The 19,320-nt window shown below is 44.2% G+C and overlaps 1 protein-coding gene across 5 annotated transcripts in view; it reads right to left on the reverse strand.

Moving 5' to 3' along the window:
* LOC142251173 (kelch-like protein 13) overlaps positions 1-19,320 on the reverse strand; it is a 109,111-nt gene that overhangs the window by 51,326 nt on the left and 38,465 nt on the right. Inside the window, exon 1 of one of the 5 annotated variants that reach the window (XM_075323719.1) lies at positions 3,407-3,435. The exons of the other annotated variants lie outside the window; for them this stretch is intronic. The gene's annotated coding sequence lies outside the window, so the exon portion shown is untranslated. Of the gene's footprint in view, positions 1-3,406; positions 3,436-19,320 lie in introns of those variants that run through there. 5 annotated transcript variants of the gene reach the window in all.

Consider the following 19,320-nt stretch of genomic DNA (forward strand, 5'->3'; position numbering starts at 1 on the left):
ATAATTGGCTGGTTCCAGAGATGTTCATCTAGTTGACTACCTTATAGCTCACCCTAGATAGTTGGCTGGTTCCACAGATGTTCATCTAGTTGACTACCTTAAAGCTCAGCCTAGATAGTTGGCTGGTTCCACAGATGTTCATCTAGTTGACAACCTTATAGCTCACCCTAAATAGTTGGCTGGTTCCACAGATGTTCATCTAGTTGACTACCTTAAAGCTCAGCCTAGATAGTTGGCTCTAGTTGAAGACTTTAAAGCTCAGCCTAGATAGTTGGCTGGTTTCACAGATGTTCATCTAGTTGACTACCTTAAAGCTTAAAGCACACCACAATTTGACCATAACCCTTATCGGTTAGCAAGACCAACAAAAAGGATCCGGGGGGGAAAAAAAAAAACAAAAAAACCCCACAAATGTAGGGTTCTTGAATGGCTAGGTCAAACTAACGTAAATCTTACTGACGTACAATCGGGACCCTTAAATTACAGAACAAGTGGGGGAAAAAAATTATTCAACGTGTAAAATTAAAGACTGTAAGAAATCTGTAACAAACACGTGCAGGAGGTTCAATCATCCAAAATGAGCAATGACAGCCAACATATTATTGCATGGAAATCTTTTTTTTTTTTGGTCAATGACATTAGCTTCCATTATATTCTCCAACAATGGAGTCAATTGTTGATTATATTCAACACCAACTTTAACTGTCGGATAGGCATGGATTGTTTCATGCTGATGAAATCCTTCGACAGCACCTATTAAAAAAGGGTAATCATACAGATATATTGTGCCGTCCCCCAATAGTCCTTTATTCTTCAAAATCTTATTTGTGTGGCATGTAAAAATGTAATACTCAAAGACATTGCCTGAAACTAAAAAGTATAAAGATGAAGAAGAATCCAATATATACATTTCCAAGCTTATCTGCTTTGTAGTATCGCACTGTCACATAGTATAGATTTTGTTTTGATATGAAACATTGCTAAAAAAAGAAATAACATTAGGTTTCTATAAAATTACAGCAGTACAAAAAACTAAAACAACGGACACACATTGCACACCTACAAAATATCAACCGATAGGGGGTTATTGTACTATTTAATGATGGTAGAAAAGTGAATCCCCCCCCCCCCCCAAACGGAAAAAGGGTCAAAAACAAATATTTCGAAGGTTGCAGAGTTTGGAAGGATCACTAGAATTGTGGAATAACCAATAACTAGAATCTACCTTTAAGCTTTCTATATAATGTAAGATAAGAATGTGAGAACGGTTATTGCTAGTAAAGTCTCACTTTATCCGCAGCGTTAACCCGGTTTGATTTTCGTTTCCTTTCATATACTTCAAGACACGTACTTCAAAGCAGATTGGCAGAACAGGGTATCCAAACAGTGGGATTCATCACAAGTCGCGATACCCTGGTTTTCCAATGATTTACATTAATGATCAATGATACATTTACGCTATTGAATCATTATTTGCTTATATAGTTCCATCATATTCAACCGCACTTTACAGACATCATCATCACTGTCCCCATTGGGGCTCACTATCTACATTCCCTATCAGTATGCTCTTTGGAGTGTAGGAGGAAAACGGAGAACTCGGGGGAAACCCACCCAAAAACACAGGGAGAACATACAAACTCCTTAGAGCTGTTGTCCTCGGTGGGATTTCAACTCAGGACCTCAGCGCTACAAATCCAAAGCAGCCTATAATCTAACTAAAAGTTCATATCAACAACGTAACCGGCCAACCTTATGCCAAGAGGACACAAGGATGGACAAAGTCTGGGTTAGAAGGAAAAAAAAAAAAAAAAAATCTGCAAGACAAAAGAAGGAACTTGCCCGACAATCCATAAAATTTTTTTCACAAAAAATAAAAAAATATTTGCACTCCATAAAACCATGCTATTCCACCTATTTCAATGGTGCTCAGCAATAACTAGCTGTATAGATAGTCCAGTAATATCATGAAACAGAAGAAAAATAATTGCGGCACTCACCTGTGCATAAAGTTCAGAAGATTTTACATCCAAGTGATTAAAAAAAATAGCAGTGTGGTAGTGAATGGCACACTATGTACAGACAACAGCAGTTTCGTCTAGACCAAGAAGAAGCACCTGCTCGGTGCGAAACACCCGTTGTTCGTACATAGTATGCCATTCACTACTATGCTATCTATAGACAACTGCGATTTCACCTAGACCAAGAAGAAGCGCCTGCTCAGTGTGAAACGCCTGTTGTCCGTATATAATATGCCATTCACTACCACGCTGCTATCTATAGACAACTAAGATTTCACCTAGACCAAGAAGAAGCGCCTGCTCGGTGCGAAACACCCGTTGTTCGTACATAGAATGCCATTCACTACTATGCTGCTATCTACAGACAACTGCAACTTCACCTAGACGAAGAAGAAGCGCCTGCTCGGTGCGAAACGCCCGTTGTCCGTACATAGTATGCCATTCACTACCACGCTGCTATCTTCTATAGACAACTGCGATTTCACCTAGACCAAGAAGAAGCGCCTGCTCGGTGCGAAACACCCGTTGTTCGTACATAGAATGCCATTCACTACTATGCTGCTATCTACAGACAACTGCGACTTCACCTAGACGAAGAAGAAGCGCCTGCTCGGTGCAAAACGCCCGTTGTCCGTACATAGTATGCCATTCACTACCACGCTGCTATTTTTAATCCCCTGGAAATAAAATCTTCTGAATTGAATATATGGCCAAGAGCCACAATAGTCTTCTTTTTTTCATGATATTGCAGACAATATCTACCCCTGCTTTAAAAAGTATTGTGCCCATACACAGTATATGAAGGATACCAAAACGCCCACTTTGGGTATAATGGACCAGGAGATGGTTGGTCCAACTATCTCATGTGCATGGGGTGTCAGGCAAGTTGGACTTTAATGTGCCCAATCCATAGGTTCATTCGTAATGACTCTTAAAGTTCTATTCCGGTATTTGCCACGAATAACAAACCTAATGCAAGTCAATGGAGAGCCTGAGCATTATTCTTGAAGATTTCCCACAAAATTGCTCGGGTTCACCATTGACTTGCATTAGGTTCGTTATCCGTGACTAATACCAGAATAGTACTTTGGGATTCGTTACGAATAATCTGAACGTGAATAGTCACCATCACTAATGAGGAATATATGGAAGCAAGGAAACATTACCCATTACACATTCTGTACAGTTTGGACATCTGGTTCGGTAAGAACACATTTAGACATAGAGAAGGGGAAGGCATGTCCATTGCTCGACTTCCTATCTGCTTGTAGAGCGTTTCACCCATCAGTTTTACCCAAGCTAAAATACATCATCTCAGCTGCAACCTCCATCAAAACCGAGACACACAAGAACGGCGCTGCAATCTTCCCTCACATCTATCTTACCTTGTATCAAACAGCAGAAGGGTAAGGAGTCCAAGATTCAACGATTTAAAGAAAATATATATACAGAGCAGCCAGAAAACTAAATGTCACACCGCAGCGCTTCACAGACTTATCTTGCGGAAACTTGTGTAGAACCAGAAAGAAGGTGTTCAGGAAGTGTTTGCTTCCTTAGCACGTAAAGATGCTCGGATAAATGGGTTTACAGACCACAACGTATAGCTGAGCAGCAAATGTTGGAGACTTTACAAAAAACAAAAAGAAACAGGCATCAGTATATAGAGATCTTCCAGATACAGATACATACCAAGATCCACTAGATCGGTGGAAGCGGGGCTCCAACGGTCGGTGGAAGCGGGGGACCAACGGTCGGTGGAAACGGGGCTCCAACGGTCGGTGTAAAAGGGGCTCCAACGGTCGGTGGAAACGGGGCTCCAACGGTCGGTGTAAAAGGGGCTCCAACGGTCGGTGTAAAAGGGGCTCCAACGGTCGGTGTAAAAGGGGCTCCAACGGTCGGTGGAAGCGGGGCTCCAACGGTCGGTGGAAGCGGGGCTCCAACGGTCGGTGTAAAAGGGGCTCCAACGGTCGGTGTAAAAGGGGCTCCAACGGTCGGTGTAAAAGGGGCTCCAACGGTCGGTGTAAAAGGGGCTCCAACGGTCGGTGTAAAAGGGGCTCCAACGGTCGGTGTAAAAGGGGCTCCAACGGTCGGTGTAAAAGGGGCTCCAACGGTCAGTGTAAAAGGGGCTCCAACGGTCAGTGTAAAAGGGGCTCCAACGGTCAGTGTAAAAGGGGCTCCAACGGTCAGTGTAAAAGGGGCTCCAACGGTCAGTGTAAAAGGGGCTCCAACGGTCAGTGTAAAAGGGGCTCCAACGGTCAGTGTAAAAGGGGCTCCAACGGTCAGTGTAAAAGGGGCTCCAACGGTCAGTGTAAAAGGGGCTCCAACGGTCAGTGTAAAAGGGGCTCCAACGGTCAGTGTAAAAGGGGCTCCAACGGTCAGTGTAAAAGGGGCTCCAACGGTCAGTGTAAAAGGGGCTCCAACGGTCAGTGTAAAAGGGGCTCCAACGGTCAGTGTAAAAGGGGCTCCAACGGTCAGTGTAAAAGGGGCTCCAACGGTCAGTGTAAAAGGGGCTCCAACGGTCAGTGTAAAAGGGGCTCCAACGGTCAGTGTAAAAGGGGCTCCAACGGTCAGTGTAAAAGGGGCTCCAACGGTCAGTGTAAAAGGGGCTCCAACGGTCAGTGTAAAAGGGGCTCCAACGGTCAGTGTAAAAGGGGCTCCAACGGTCGGTGTAAAAGGGGCTCCAACGGTCGGTGTAAAAGGGGCTCCAACGGTCGGTGTAAAAGGGGCTCCAACGGTCAGTGTAAAAGGGGCTCCAACGGTCAGTGTAAAAGGGGCTCCAACGGTCAGTGTAAAAGGGGCTCCAACGGTCAGTGGAAACGGGGGACCAACGGTCTGTGGAAACGGGGGACCAACGGTCTGTGGAAACGGGGGACCAACGGTCTGTGGAAACGGGGGACCAACGGTCTGTGGAAACGGGGGACCAACGGTCTGTGGAAACGGGGGACCAACGGTCTGTGGAAACGGGGGACCAACGGTCTGTGGAAACGGGGGACCAACGGTCTGTGGAAACGGGGGACCAACGGTCTGTGGAAACGGGGGACCAACGGTCTGTGGAAACGGGGGACCAACGGTCTGTGGAAACGGGGGACCAACGGTCTGTGGAAACGGGGGACCAACGGTCTGTGGAAACGGGGGACCAACGGTCTGTGGAAACGGGGGACCAACGGTCTGTGGAAACGGGGGACCAACGGTCTGTGGAAACGGGGGACCAACGGTCTGTGGAAACGGGGGACCAACGGTCTGTGGAAACGGGGGACCAACGGTCTGTGGAAACGGGGGACCAACGGTCTGTGGAAACGGGGGACCAACGGTCGGTGGAAACGGGGGACCAACGGTCGGTGTAAACGGGGGACCAACGGTCGGTGTAAACGGGGGACCAACGGTCGGTGTAAACGGGGGATCAACGGTCGGTGTAAACGGGGGACCAACGGTCGGTGTAAACGGGGGACCAACGGTCGGTGTAAACGGGGGACCAACGGTCGGTGTAAACGGGGGACCAACGGTCGGTGTAAACGGGGGACCAACGGTCGGTGTAAACGGGGGACCAACGGTCGGTGTAAACGGGGGACCAACAGTAAAGTTTAACAAAAAGTTCCAATATGGCAGCCAAACATTTCACCCTGATGTGTTAAATGAAAGGCCTTTCTTTTTTTTCTATTTAAAAAGGTTTTATTGAAGTAAGAAAATATAGGTACAGAGCAAATTGCGTTCTACCAATCGGTCAAAATCGGACAAGAAACAATTATAAATCATCAAGATCAGTACAGATAGTTATTTCTTTTCAGAGTCAGAAATATCAAGTCCTGAGAAATATCCAGACATGTCGTATCCTTGGACAACCTCCACAGATGAATGGCTTTTTACAACAGCTTGCAGTCTGCTGACGAATAAGAAAGGTAACTTCAAGGAATTCGGCAGAAGAAAAGTATCATTGGCAACGGAGCAGAACCGTGCACCCTCGCACGCTCATCGGGAATATATGGGCCCACACAATATTTTAGCAATTTCATTTTCCAGCAGTAAAGCCAGGTCACAGCACCACTTTGCGCATAATTAGAAGAAAATAAAAATGCTTGAAGCTGGTAAACATTAAGCTTGGTATGATTCATCTCATATTTTTTTTTTATTATCACGGACAGCGATGAGGCTCTGCAGGGAAGTGAACACTTCGCACAAGCAAATGCACTTTTCTTCAGGATATCTAGTCTACTGAGGAACACAAAGCTGTACCCCCTGATATAAGAAGTAAGGAGATTATAGACATTGTATCCTAAAAATCATTGGAAGATATCACCAGAGGAAAGATCAGGTTATCTGTTTAGTAGGATATATACCTAGGAGATACATGAGGTGGATTACATATACAGCTTGTGTTTAAGAGGAACTCATCATCCTGGAGATTCCTTCTATTCATCATCGCTATACACTAAAAACTGGGGTACAATGAGATTCACTCTCACTAGGGTACCTTTAAGTGCGCATCCAATGCAATGTATGTGAAGAGGAATACCAGGGATCACTGGAGCTGCACAAATATCGGCAGTGGAGCATCACTTTAAACCCTGCTCTCGTGTGATGCCTTTTCACATATTACGATTATTAGATTTTGCTTTAAAAGGTCATTAACTATTCCTTTATCAGTGAACGCGAATGCGCATAGGCATCGGCGTAACAAATCCAGCCCAGGGGAGAGACTGTGACCGAGTCTAGAGAGGAAGGAGGCTGATCTAGAGCCTCAGGAAACCAGTGCATTTTTTTTTATGAAAATAAAAATTAAAAAAAAAAAAAAAAAGGCAGATGCAGTTAAAAAACTGTGGCGTAGCAGGGAGTCCTTGGCTCCCTACTTTGCCACTTAATTTGGTAGCAACACATGCGGCCTACCACAGTTCAAGAATGCACGAAGGATGATAAGAGGCACGATGATGTCCCAACCGCACCGCCTCAGCCCAGTCGAAAAGGGAGATCTGGCCGCTCCTCGTAGGAGTTGATAAAGTGAGTTTTATTTTTATTGTATTAAAAATAGGAGCATGGGGGACATGACTACCCCAGTGTTTTGTTTTTTTATTGCATCACTGCAGTGGCGCTTTAAGTCCCCTGCCCCATCTTATACTCAGCTTCCAACAATTTCATCTTATATCGCCGCTGCTCTAGTTGGTCTCCGTCAATTTGTGACCTTCCGGCAGCACCAGTGTTTCATAGAGTTGACAACTCTAGGAGAGCCTCGTTCCGGCTCTCATAGACTTGTGTTGGGAGCATGTCATATAACTTCTGATTTCAGGCCAGTCCGAAGCTACGGTCACAAGATGGCACCACGGGACTGGATCGGCGTCAGTATAAAGTCAAGCCACTGAAACGTGAATATAAGACTGGGGCAGGGGGCTTAGATTTAAAACACTACTCCTGTGCCGCAAAACAAAAAAAAAAAAAACAAACAACAATAAAAAAAAACAAAGGCTGGAGTGATACTTTAAAGGGAACTAGTTGTGTGATTCATGCTGCCTATACCATGGGTAGCATGAATCAGAGTATGAGGTTGCAGCCAGGTATATTTCTAGAAGATATGGGGTGGTAACATAGGAATAGACCAGACTATGCTGGTGATAGATATGGGGTGGTAACATAGGAATAGACCAGACTATGCTGGTGATAGATATGGGGTGGTAACATAGGAATAGACCAGACTATGCTGGTGATAGATATGGAGTGGTAACATAGGAATAGACCAGACTATGCTGGTGATATCCCTGGCAACCATTCCCAGCATTGCTCCAGGTTACTGACTGGTCTCTCTACGAGATCTACTTAAAGGGAACCTGTCAAATCAGATGTTATATACCGGCTCGTGGGAGAAAATGAACATTATTCCTCGCAGGAGTTGTAAGTATGGGGCGATCTTACAGCCGACGATCACAGTATAGTACGTGGTGACTGTAGCCGCATCGGCATGACTGAGACCCGGGGTACAAAGTTGATTTTCTCCCGGGTTCTGCACTTTTAGTACAGACACCAGGCACTTTTATACTGATATTAACCTGCAAATTAACCTTATTAATAGCGTTATTGGACATGACTGTTTGCCTTTAATAACGTGCAATTTGTATAAGCTTCCCACTTAGGTCAAGGAGAGAAACACATTACTGTTCGTACAGCAATTTTTTCCCTGATTAGGTTTTTTGTAAGGAAAATAAAAAAAAAAAAAAAAATCAGGGAAAAATTGCTGTATGAACAGTAATGTGTGGGATCAGCCCCAAATATCAAGTAAAAAAAAAATGCAAAGAAACCCCCCCAAAAATGCTTTAAAAATCATATCAAAAGGATCAGAACTACAAACCTTGTAATAAGAAAAATGCATTGATTTTTCATGATGTCAAGTCCCATTTTTCCATCTCAAACAAAAATGTAAAAAAATAAATAAAAACCTTAATGTGAACAGGCGTCTAATGGATACCACAGTTTATACATTTTTTTTCCCATCAGGTAGAATAGTATCCTTTTAAATTAAAAATTAGATTACCCAAAAATCTTGGTAAATTTGGATCTGACCAAAAGAAAGCCTTTGCTATCATAGTAAAAAGCAAGCCATACACTTGCGGTATCGGTGGACAGCCCTCTCTCCCGACTCTCCCACAAACATACATGCTCGACTCAGCTGAGCGTTCATGTGTTTTCAATAGAGAGAAGAAAGCCGCTGACCAATATCCTGGCCATTAACTTAGCTCCCAAATAACAAGACGGTCAGGTGTCTGAATTAGAGCCAGCAGGTCCTTATCTCTCCCAACATCTTGTGTCGGATGAGCCCCCCCCACCCCCCATGCACAATGGATGGTCAACCAATCCTGCAAATATTCTTAAAGGGGTTCTCCACTACAAGTACGACCCCTGTTGAAAGTTAAGCAGTGAAATGTAAAGGATGTACTTAAAGGATGGAGCTAGTGGGTACTATATTTGCATCTAACTTGCAGGGAAACTTAGAGAGCAGTGACATGAGTTAAAAGGGGTCTCCACTACTAGGTCAACCCCTTCTGATCCCACATTTTTCCTAACAGGTAAAATAAAAAAGCATAAACCGACCTCCATGGCTGGCGTAGTGTAGAGATTTGCGTTCCTGGGGATCACATGACGTTGTGATGTCACACAAATCCTGCGTCCAATCAGTGCCATCTTCTCTTTCCCCACCTTCAGACAAAGGGGCAATCAACAAGATGTGAATGGCACCCGCAACACTCCCTCCTTGTTATCTCATTTGTCCAAAGGCGTGTAGACAGAAGCCGCCACTGATTGGATGCAGGGTTTGTGTAGGAACGCGAGCCTCTGCACCACGTCAGCTGTGGGAGGTGAGTTTAGGCTTTTTTATTTTACCTGTGGGGTAACATGTGGGATCAGAAGGAGTTTTCCTAGTAGTGGAGACCCCTTTTAACTCATACCACTATCTAATTTCACTACAAGTTAGACGCACCTATTATTAGGGGATGAGCGGATCCGGACTGTAAAAGTTCGGATCCACGTGGTTTCAAAGTTGCCTGGGTGCCGGACCCGAGCCCGGGGTTCCGGGTGTTTGATCCGGATCCGGCACTCAAGAAAATAAAAAAAAAAAATAAAAGAAACGAAAACTAAAGAAACTAAGAATGAGGCAAGAGCGTCATACTTACCCAGGCTCCAGCCCGGCTGTACGCTGCGCCTGCTGCCTCCCCGTGCCGCTCATTTCATATGCGCAGTTTTCCCTGCCCACAGGCCTGCCTGGCATCTGTGATTGGTGCAGTCAGACGCACCCCCAACCTTTGTGACAGTGTCTGACTGCTTCCGCTCACAGATGCTGTCTGCGGGTCATCGCCGGCACGGCTCATCCTGGGCCTCCCAGTGCACGATTTATGCACCAGGAGGCGCAGGCCGAGCACAGGGAGAAACATCGCTGATGCGGCTCATCCTGGGCTGCCTATTTCATGAAACAGGCGGCTCAGGCTGAACAGAGGAGTACACATTGTGGACGCAGCTCATCTTGAGCGGCCCGCTTCATGAAGAAGGCCGCTCAGGCTGAGCAGAACACATCGCGGGCTGCATTTTGAACATGTCGCCCTATCACAAGACAACTTATGTCATACCTGGAAGGAGCCCATACACTCTAGCATCTACCTTTACCTTTAGTGCACAATCTAGATCCACACAGCTCCGGAAGTGAATGCGCGACCCCGAAGCAGCTTGCCGCTATGACACGAACCATGGGTGATTACACCGCGTGTGCTCCTATCCTTTCCACCATCATTTTTAATCCCAGGATTCTGGTTCCCTAGACTTATATGGGTACCAGATTCTGGACCGGATCCGAATTTTTTAACAAAATTAGCAGGGACCCGCCGCCGGTCCCGCTTTTTTGCGAGTCCGCTCAGCTCTAGCACCTATAAGTGTGAGTGCTTGATGTCCCGTGTACTTGAATTTACCGAGCAATAAAGAAGAAATTGTTTATTTGAGCTGGACCTTCCCATTTTACTCATTAAATAATCAGGCAATGGCAGGGCCCTTGTCCGGGCTCTGAACAAGAAGAGGATACTGATATTGGGGAGCTGGATTTACCGATACTACTATGCACCGATAAGTACCCGCTAGCTCAACCCTTTAAGAGTATCCTTTACATTTCCCTATTCCACGCTCGACAGGGGTGTTGTGATTTTTACCCACTTTTGACACCTACAAATAAAAAGCAAAATTATAAAATGAAATGAAATGAAAAAAAAAACAAAAAAAAAACCACCCACATATTTCCTGAATACACCTAGCACAGTGCTCAAATGCAACTCAAAATTTTACGTAAACACGTCTTTGTGCTCTTTTGTTACAAACTGTATTTTTTGGAAGGGGAAGAGCATAAAATGTAAGGCTTGTGACTGATAATCTGATCGGAACAGACATTTAGATGCACAAAACCTAATACAAATAGAAGTTTAAGATGTAGCGTGCACACATGCCACTTATGATTATGTGTGGAGATGTGCACAAAGACTGCTCAAAGTGTAGAGACCGAAAATAGTGGCTGGAAATAATGTAAAAAAGTAGTGACTTGCAAAATATAAGTCCTGCACACGTTACATGGTGACTGTGTGCCCAATATAACACGGTATAGATTTCAAAGGAATTGGTTTTAATCTTGTCTTTTTGAAAGAAATAATACTGTGCACAGACTGCGCATTTTATGGCGTTTTTTGATGCAGACTTTAATCAATATGAATCCAAAGAAGGAAGGAAGGCGGCTCTTCATAGTGGGGTTCTGCAGTTTTTAATGTGCAATCATATTAAATTACGTAGGTGGGGAGGGAGGAGTGCAGGTGTGCCGGGCAACGGCCGTTTCGCACTGAGGCTAAGTTAGCCTCAGTGCGAAACGGCCGTTGCCCGGCGCACCTGCACTCCTCCCTCCCCGCCTATGTAATTTTCATATGATTTAACATTAAAAACTGCAGAACCCCACTGTGAAGTGCCGCCTTCCTTCCTTCTTTGGATTCATCTGACTTCTCCTGCAACATTGGCTGAGCACCACCGTGCACTGATGGAAGTCCGTTATTCAGTAGAACTACGATCTGTGAGTACCTACCTGCGGCTGGAGTGCCCGGCTGTCTCCATTTATCTTTACTTTAATCAATATGCAAGGGAAAATGCATCCCAGTAAAGTCCATGAGAAACATAAAGTGCTGTGCCCACGTTGCAGATTTTGTCTGTGCAGAAAAAAATCTGCACCAAAGAATGAACATGTCAATTGTTTCAGCGATTTTTTTTTTAAAGCATTTTTCCTATCTCAATGCATAAAAAAAAAAAAAAAAAATCCCCTGCAAAACTGTGGCAAAGACGCATGTTTTTTTCCCCACAGTGTTTTTCCTGCCAAAAGATGCAGTTTTGGGTGCAGACAATCTGCACACAGATCTGCAACATGGGCACATATCCTAAAACTTCCATATGAGCCTAAAAATTATTGGTACCCCTTCGCGCATAAAGGATGTAACTATACATACTGCGCAGAGGTCCACAAGTGAAGTGAGAAGGGGGTTCAGGTACTGAAATGATGTGGGATTGTTGGATACAGTAGAAACCGCTAGGATGATTGCAGGTTTAAAGGGAACCTGTCACCAGTTTTTTGCCCTATAAGCTGCGGCCACCACCACCGGGCTCTTATATACAACATTCTAACATGCTGAATATAAGAGCGCAGGCCGGGGGTATAACATAAAAAACACTTTATAATACTCACCTAGGAGGTCGCTACGATGCAGACTGGTGAAATGGGTGGCATTTTTCTCCAGGTGTGACGCCTCCTTTTTCGGCCATCTTGGTCTTCCTTCTTCTTATGACGCGTCCTATGTCAAGCACACTCACCGGCACGGAGGTCCTGCGCAGGCGCACTTTGATCTGCCATGCTCAGGGAAGATCAAAGTATTATAGTGCGCTTGCGCAGGACCTCAATACCGGCTAGGGCGCATACATGGCATTTCGGGGAGCTTTTCAGACTAAGCTGCCATGTTTGTGTATATGGAAGATGACACTATTTTGGCCTTCGTAGTCAACTGTGGAAAAACTAGTGTCCGCCTGCTGAAAACGTATATGTGCAAAAATGGTGCAAGACAGAGCACACGCTAACGGAGCGTGCTCCATTATAGTCAATGGCCCTGTCGGTGCATGCGTCCAAAACACGTTTTGCGGGGTGTGGGTGGGGCGGTTCGGATTGATGCCCCAAAGGGACCACTGAACGCAAGTACAAACGCAGTGTGAAAAGGGCCTTAAACAGGGGGTGTACCTGACGCTGCACTGTGCCACCAAACTGTCTTGCTCTGACCAAGATAAATTAGAACGGTCCTCCCCCCCACCTTAGAGTGGATGATGCGTTTTGAAACCAGGGAGAAGTGGCTCATAAGTGGAGAAAGAAGCAAATTTTCTTAAATTCACTTGTTCTATTGATTTAGGCAGACTTCACTGAAATGACAGTGTCCATTTAAGGCCTTATTGTTTGTGCTGTATCCGAGCAAAAAATGAATACCACACAAACGTGCCATATGGGTTTGTCTGAACGCAGTAGATGACCAATGTAAAAATTAATGCAAGACAAGGTGCAAAAATGACAGATACCCCAGCGCCTTTATCAAGAGTTCGTACTTTCAAACGCGCTAAGAGTCCATTGGACATTTGGTATACATCACAAATGTAATAGGTACACGGCTCGATATACAAAGTATTCCCGTGAATATCTTCACAGTGGGGGGTACGGTATATGTCAGGAGCTGAATGGGGTCTTAAAAATGTATATTGTATATAGTCAACCACCTACACAACTGCAAATAAGCAAAAATTGCACGAAATTTGCAACTTAAATGCGCAATAAATCCTACAACGTTAGGAAAGTGAAGTCAGGCAGGCACCATAAACAAACAACTTTAAGGCTAGGTTCACATTTCCGTCAATTTGTATCAGTCACAATCCGCGGCTCTGGTAAACAACGGAATCCGTTTGGCGGATTCCATTGTTTCCCATAGATTTGTATGAGTGGCGTATTGCGACTGATGACCTTGTGTTGCATCCGCTGCGCGGCGCATCAGTCATTTTTTGGACAGACCGCCGGGCGGAAACAACGCAGAATGTAACGTTTTTTGGGTCGTCAAAATGAACGTACCGCGCAGAAATCCGTCAAGCTTGTAATATTTGTCTATGGTGCTGGATTCCGTCATGCTCTACTGAGCATGCCCAGCATGTTTGGCACACCCATTAGGCTGTCCCAAACACAAACGGATCATGACGGATCCGTCAAAAAACAGACGCGACGGATCCGTTTTTTTTTTTTGCAGGATTCCTGTGAACGGAATCCTGTGAAATAACACATCCGTTGCGTCAGTTGACATCTAAAAACGACGGATCCGTCGCTCAGTCGCAATGACGGACCTGACGGATTTAAACCAACAGAAATGTGAATCTAGCCTAAGACGTTCACTGACATGTACAAGAGTGAAATCAAAACCGCAGAAATGGGCTAATTTTTGGATGAAAATTATATAGGGGGATATTTATATAACTTCCCATCCGCCGATGTGATCCCAAGCCTAATCCATAATTGCAAATCCTTAAACTTCGTCTAATGCATTCACTTATTTGATTATGGTGACGGCCAGCAAGTTAAAATGTCATTTATGACGAAAATCTGCTCAACTGGTAAGAAATATATCAAGCATTCAATAGTAATAATTGAGTGTGATGGGTATTGCCGGAGAGGAGGTGGGTGGCTTTTTTTATGATAAAGATCGGCTATGTTGTCAGACAGAGAAGAGCAGGCTCGGACCGGCCCACTGGACAGCAGGGGAATCCTCTGGTGGGCCCCTCAGAGGAAGATTGTCACTTATCCCCAAAACATGATCAGTAATTGGCACAATACACTTGTTTGACATCCACCTAGCCGCTCTATTAGGCTCTTCACACAGTGACTTTGGTGCTGTAGCCATTTGTAGACTAATGACCGTCATCCCTGCCTGGATGTATCAGCTACGTCCTTAGCAAAAAGAAGGCTAACTGCACACGTGGCAAATTCAATGTGACGTTCCCTGAATTTCTGCACCAAAATCTGCATAAATAACACAGATTTAGTTGAGCATTTTACCTAATGAATTGCAAAGTCCGCAGTGGATATGGCACAAAGAATTGACGTTCTGCAGATTTTAGAGTCCGCACTGCAGGCCAATTTACATGTGGAAAATTGACACAACGAGTAGAAGAGATTTTTGAAATCTCATTAACTTAGCCCGGCTCTGTAGATTTTCCGCATGCAAATCCGCATGTAAAATCTCCATGCAAATCAGCACAGAAAATCCACATTTATTAAGTGGCTCTGTCTTATGATATTGGCAATTTAAAGGGAATCAGTCAGCAGTTTAATCGGAGAGCAGCCTGGTGTAGTTATAATACAATCAGTGTTTTATGAGCAGGATATTATCACTGCCAGGTGGTGTTGGTAATCTGTATAACCCCGCCTCCACCACCGATTAGCAACATTGCAGGAAGCTGCCAATCGTTATAACTCCTTCCACCAAGGTTTAAGAGTCCAGTGCTCGAAAAGCGTCTGGTGTGCGGTTTGACCGTGATTACATGTATTTGTCCTAGAGCTGGTATCATACAAAAGTTTGGATAATGTGAACGCTGTTTTTAATTTTTTTTTTCATTAAAAACTGGATTTCACTGCAAGCTGGATTGTTCTTAATTCACCTATAACTCCTCCCCCACCACTGCTTGGCAGCCTCCTGCGATGTTGCTAATGTGTATAATTCATCCCCCACCACTGATTGGCAGCTTGCTGACAATGCACACTGTACACAGGCAGCTGCCAATCAGTGATGTGGGCGGGGTTAAACACAGCTCAGCATTCTGAGCACTGCTGCATCTAAAGCTTAAAAAACAGGAATTCTATCAAAACTACAACTAGCAACTCAGTAAGTGACACATCGCTGGAATCAGGCTCTTAGCCCCTACATCATACTACTCAGATTCTATAGCAAAAACCTGCTGACAGATTCCCTTTAATACAGGATTACCACTTTTTATACATCAAGTTTTGGATAGCGACCAGATTTGGAGCAAATGGTTTCAAAAGGACCCAGTTTATCGTTTTTGGCCGCTGGACGGGAGTCCTGGGAATCGCTTCTCACCTGACGGCATCCGCAGCTCTTCTTCTGATTAGCCGGCTTCATACGACGTCACACTGCAATGATATCGAGCCAGGCCGGCATAATCAAAAGAGGAGCATATGATACTGTCAGGAATCAGGTGGATCTCAGACCTCTCACCCGGCGGCCGCAGGTTACTGACATAGCCGACAGCTTGGGTCCTATAAAACAATTTGCAATTACTTACAGCAAAGAAGGGCAGCAGTTGCAAATCTAACAGGATGCAGCTAAACCCCCACTCCACTAAAGTGGAGGCATCACAGGTGCAGAAGGAGCAAATCACATACACGCTTCCAAAAAAGGAGGGGGCGATTGCTGGATGATAAAACTGCACACTGATGGCTTGCATAGAGCACTGTTTACACCTGCAGATGCACAGACACAAGCCCGCAGCCTATTAGGTGACCCCATACTATTAGATCAGGCGGGCTGCCAAGCTGTACTCCATTTGTGCACTATACAGGGACAGGAACTCTTAACATGCAAGGCCTAACAGAAAGATCTGGCTGCCTCCTGTACAAAAAAATATGAGGTTTTAGTTGGTATTATGGCCATAAAACGGAAGCCTACAACCCTCATCATGTGACCTCACGCTTGTAGGTCTCTACACTATATATAAAAATAGCAACATAAAGAGGAATAAATATGCTCCAAAACCAATTTGCACCTTTTATTCTTTTGGCTATATGACTATGCTTGCATTTTTTGCCTGGACACCCCAAAACATCAACAAAAGGGTCAATCGGTAAAAAAAATTAAACCAAAAAAAAAAAAAAAAAACAACCACAACACAGCAGTAAACATCTTATGAATGGGGAAGTTCTGGATGGCCAAACAACCAAAAAGAAGACTCATGGTGCGAATATCTTCCTACCAGAGTGACTTTTATATTACTACAGCAAAAGTTAGGGGAAAAAATGGCCATGTATATAGTAGCTTGGACATACATTAGCTCCACTATCAGGACCGGTGACCTACATGTCCATAAATAAAGCCTAAATATAAAGTGTCACCCAATCAAAGTACCAAGAAGGTAAATAATGATTTACGTAGATCTGTAGATCAATTGCAACTGGAGCAATACATTTCTGTTTCCAGGATTTTATGGCTTCGAAATCTAATCAAAACTTTCTTCCTATTCATAAATAGCAGCAAAAACTTTACGCCTTCATCAATCCCATGGTGCCACATATACAAGACTGTATACTGATCCTTCCGCCTCTCCGCAGGTATGAGACATTATGGATTTGTATATGGTTTTATGCTGGACCAAGAGTAACCCCAACCTAGAGAGGAGGAAGGGCTTCACTTTACCCTACAGAAAGCAGAAAAAAAGAAATCTGCCGAAAAGCGATAATGAGATGGCTGAGCGACACGTGAGCTCCTTACATAAACCTATACCTGTCAGGACCTTTCACAAGGTGTATTAACTAAAAAATGCCCTCGGCCGGCTCCACACAGAGAAGACGGCTGGATAAAGGATATACTGGAGGATCACACAGGACTTGCTAGAAACGGAGCCTCATCACACGCACACTGCACCGAGGCATCCGGCGTCGGATCACGCAATGTTATCTATAACAGTATCAAAGATCTATGCACGCCAAGACAAAAAGGAAAATGGGTCAGAAGGACAAGAAATCGAAAAAAACGTGCATGGCCCCAAGCTGAATCTCATCATCAAAACCAGGTCATGGGCACAGAAGATACCCAGACGAGCACAAAAAAAAGCCAATAAAAAGCAAGAAGTAAAAAAAAAAGCATTAAGAACAGATGAAATATGAGCTCCACACAAAGATGTAATCTACGATGGGGGGTTATAGACTCACACCGGGTACATTTAGGACTTTTTGTATTAGTAATTCTAGTGGTAGTTGACCACAACGTCCACCCTACAAAATGAGCAAGACCGGACGACACCCTTGACTTCGTCACCTCGCCTGTACTCATTCTTGTAGACCTCAACCACAAATATATGGTTTCTGCATACATTAAATGAGGTATGTATTGATACTACGTGATATTGGTCTGCTTCATCTACATGACAAGGTCCTAAGATATTACCTTAACAGGTAGAAAATCAGGAAATGTACAAGGAGCAAATTAAATCGGATGCTTGTGCCACAGATCCTCGGTCCGGTTTGGTAACACAGTCTATCACCAAGTCCTGCGTAAACTCAGAGGTAAAGTCAGGTAAACTATTGTTGCCTCCCGGTAAACAAGAAGGTCCCTGAACCCATCGGAGCAAAGACTCTGGAGAACTCATTAATACAGTAGGGTCTAGTTTATGTCCGTTGAACAAGTCAATGGATCAGGGGAGTTCTTAAAGTCAGCGAAAGGGTTAACAAGCCAATTCGCTATAAACGTGGACCCCCCCCACCCCTCCAAGTTGCCTTTAATGAACACATATTTGAGGCGGAAGATAGGTGACAAAGCCTTCATTGTACATTGTCTAGCAAAAGAAAAAAAAAAAAAGGGCTCCATTGTTGGAGTCCTCCATTTTTAACCCCTGCTAAACCACACTTTGGCCTGCACCTGCATTTTGTTGTTTCGATGAGGGGAAATCACATAAGTATAATATAAAGGTTATAACACAGCACTGCATAAAAGGGGTGACTATACATCACCGGGTGGGTATGATTGCTGGTAACCCCAACATTTCACTCCACTCCTATCACACTGGGGTCAGGGGAGCAGAGATATCAGGAGCTCTCCGACACTGTACAGATGGGGGGGGGGGGGTCACTAATGTTTTCCAAGGACTTTCCTTTGTCAGGAATTGAAGGTATTATTTTACCTTAAAGAGTTAATAAACCATCTCCCACCCAACCTCAGGAATAACTAAACCATCTCCCACCGTGAAGAGTTAATAAACCATCTCACCCTGAAGAGTCACTAAAGCATCTCCCACCCAATAAAGTTAATAAACCATCTTGTACCCTAAAGAGTTACTAAACCATCTCTCACCCTAAAGAGTAACTAAAGCATCTCCCACCCTATAGAGTTAATAAACCATTTCACACCCCAAATAATTAATAAACCAACTCCCACCTTAAAAAGTTAAAAAACCATCTCTCACCCTAAAGAGTAACTAAACCATCTCCCACCCTAAAGAGTTACTAAACCTCTCCCTGGTGTGAAGCCCCAGTATGTATAATATTGGGGTTAACTGCAGTCGCAACTGAATCTTGGGGGGGGAATCAGAGATTTATAATGTTGAGAATTTTGGGTGGAAGGACCCTCATATTTGCCCATATATTGGGTGAATCAAAGCTGCAAGTCGTGACCAATCTGTAGGAACGAACACCATAGTATATGCCGGTATACCGGTGATGCCGATAGCTCAGGTCATGAGGCCGGCGGTCTTATTGCAGCCATTATATGTTCGTGTGAATAAGCCCAACATAATGGTCCAAATCCAATGAATTAGACCCATTACATTTTTAATTCTGATGTGAAAGGAACAATAGTTTAAGCCCAGACTACAAAGAGCTACAAATACTCTATATTATGACATGATTATTACTCCAAAAGGTTATTGAAAAGCACAAACTACCGGTCTGGATATTTGCCAAAACTATTAGTAAACAAAATAACAGAAAGTAAACAAAAGGCATAAA

This window comes from Anomaloglossus baeobatrachus, chromosome 9 (genome assembly GCF_048569485.1).
Source record: "Anomaloglossus baeobatrachus isolate aAnoBae1 chromosome 9, aAnoBae1.hap1, whole genome shotgun sequence".
NCBI classification, from domain to species: domain Eukaryota; kingdom Metazoa; phylum Chordata; class Amphibia; order Anura; family Aromobatidae; genus Anomaloglossus; species Anomaloglossus baeobatrachus.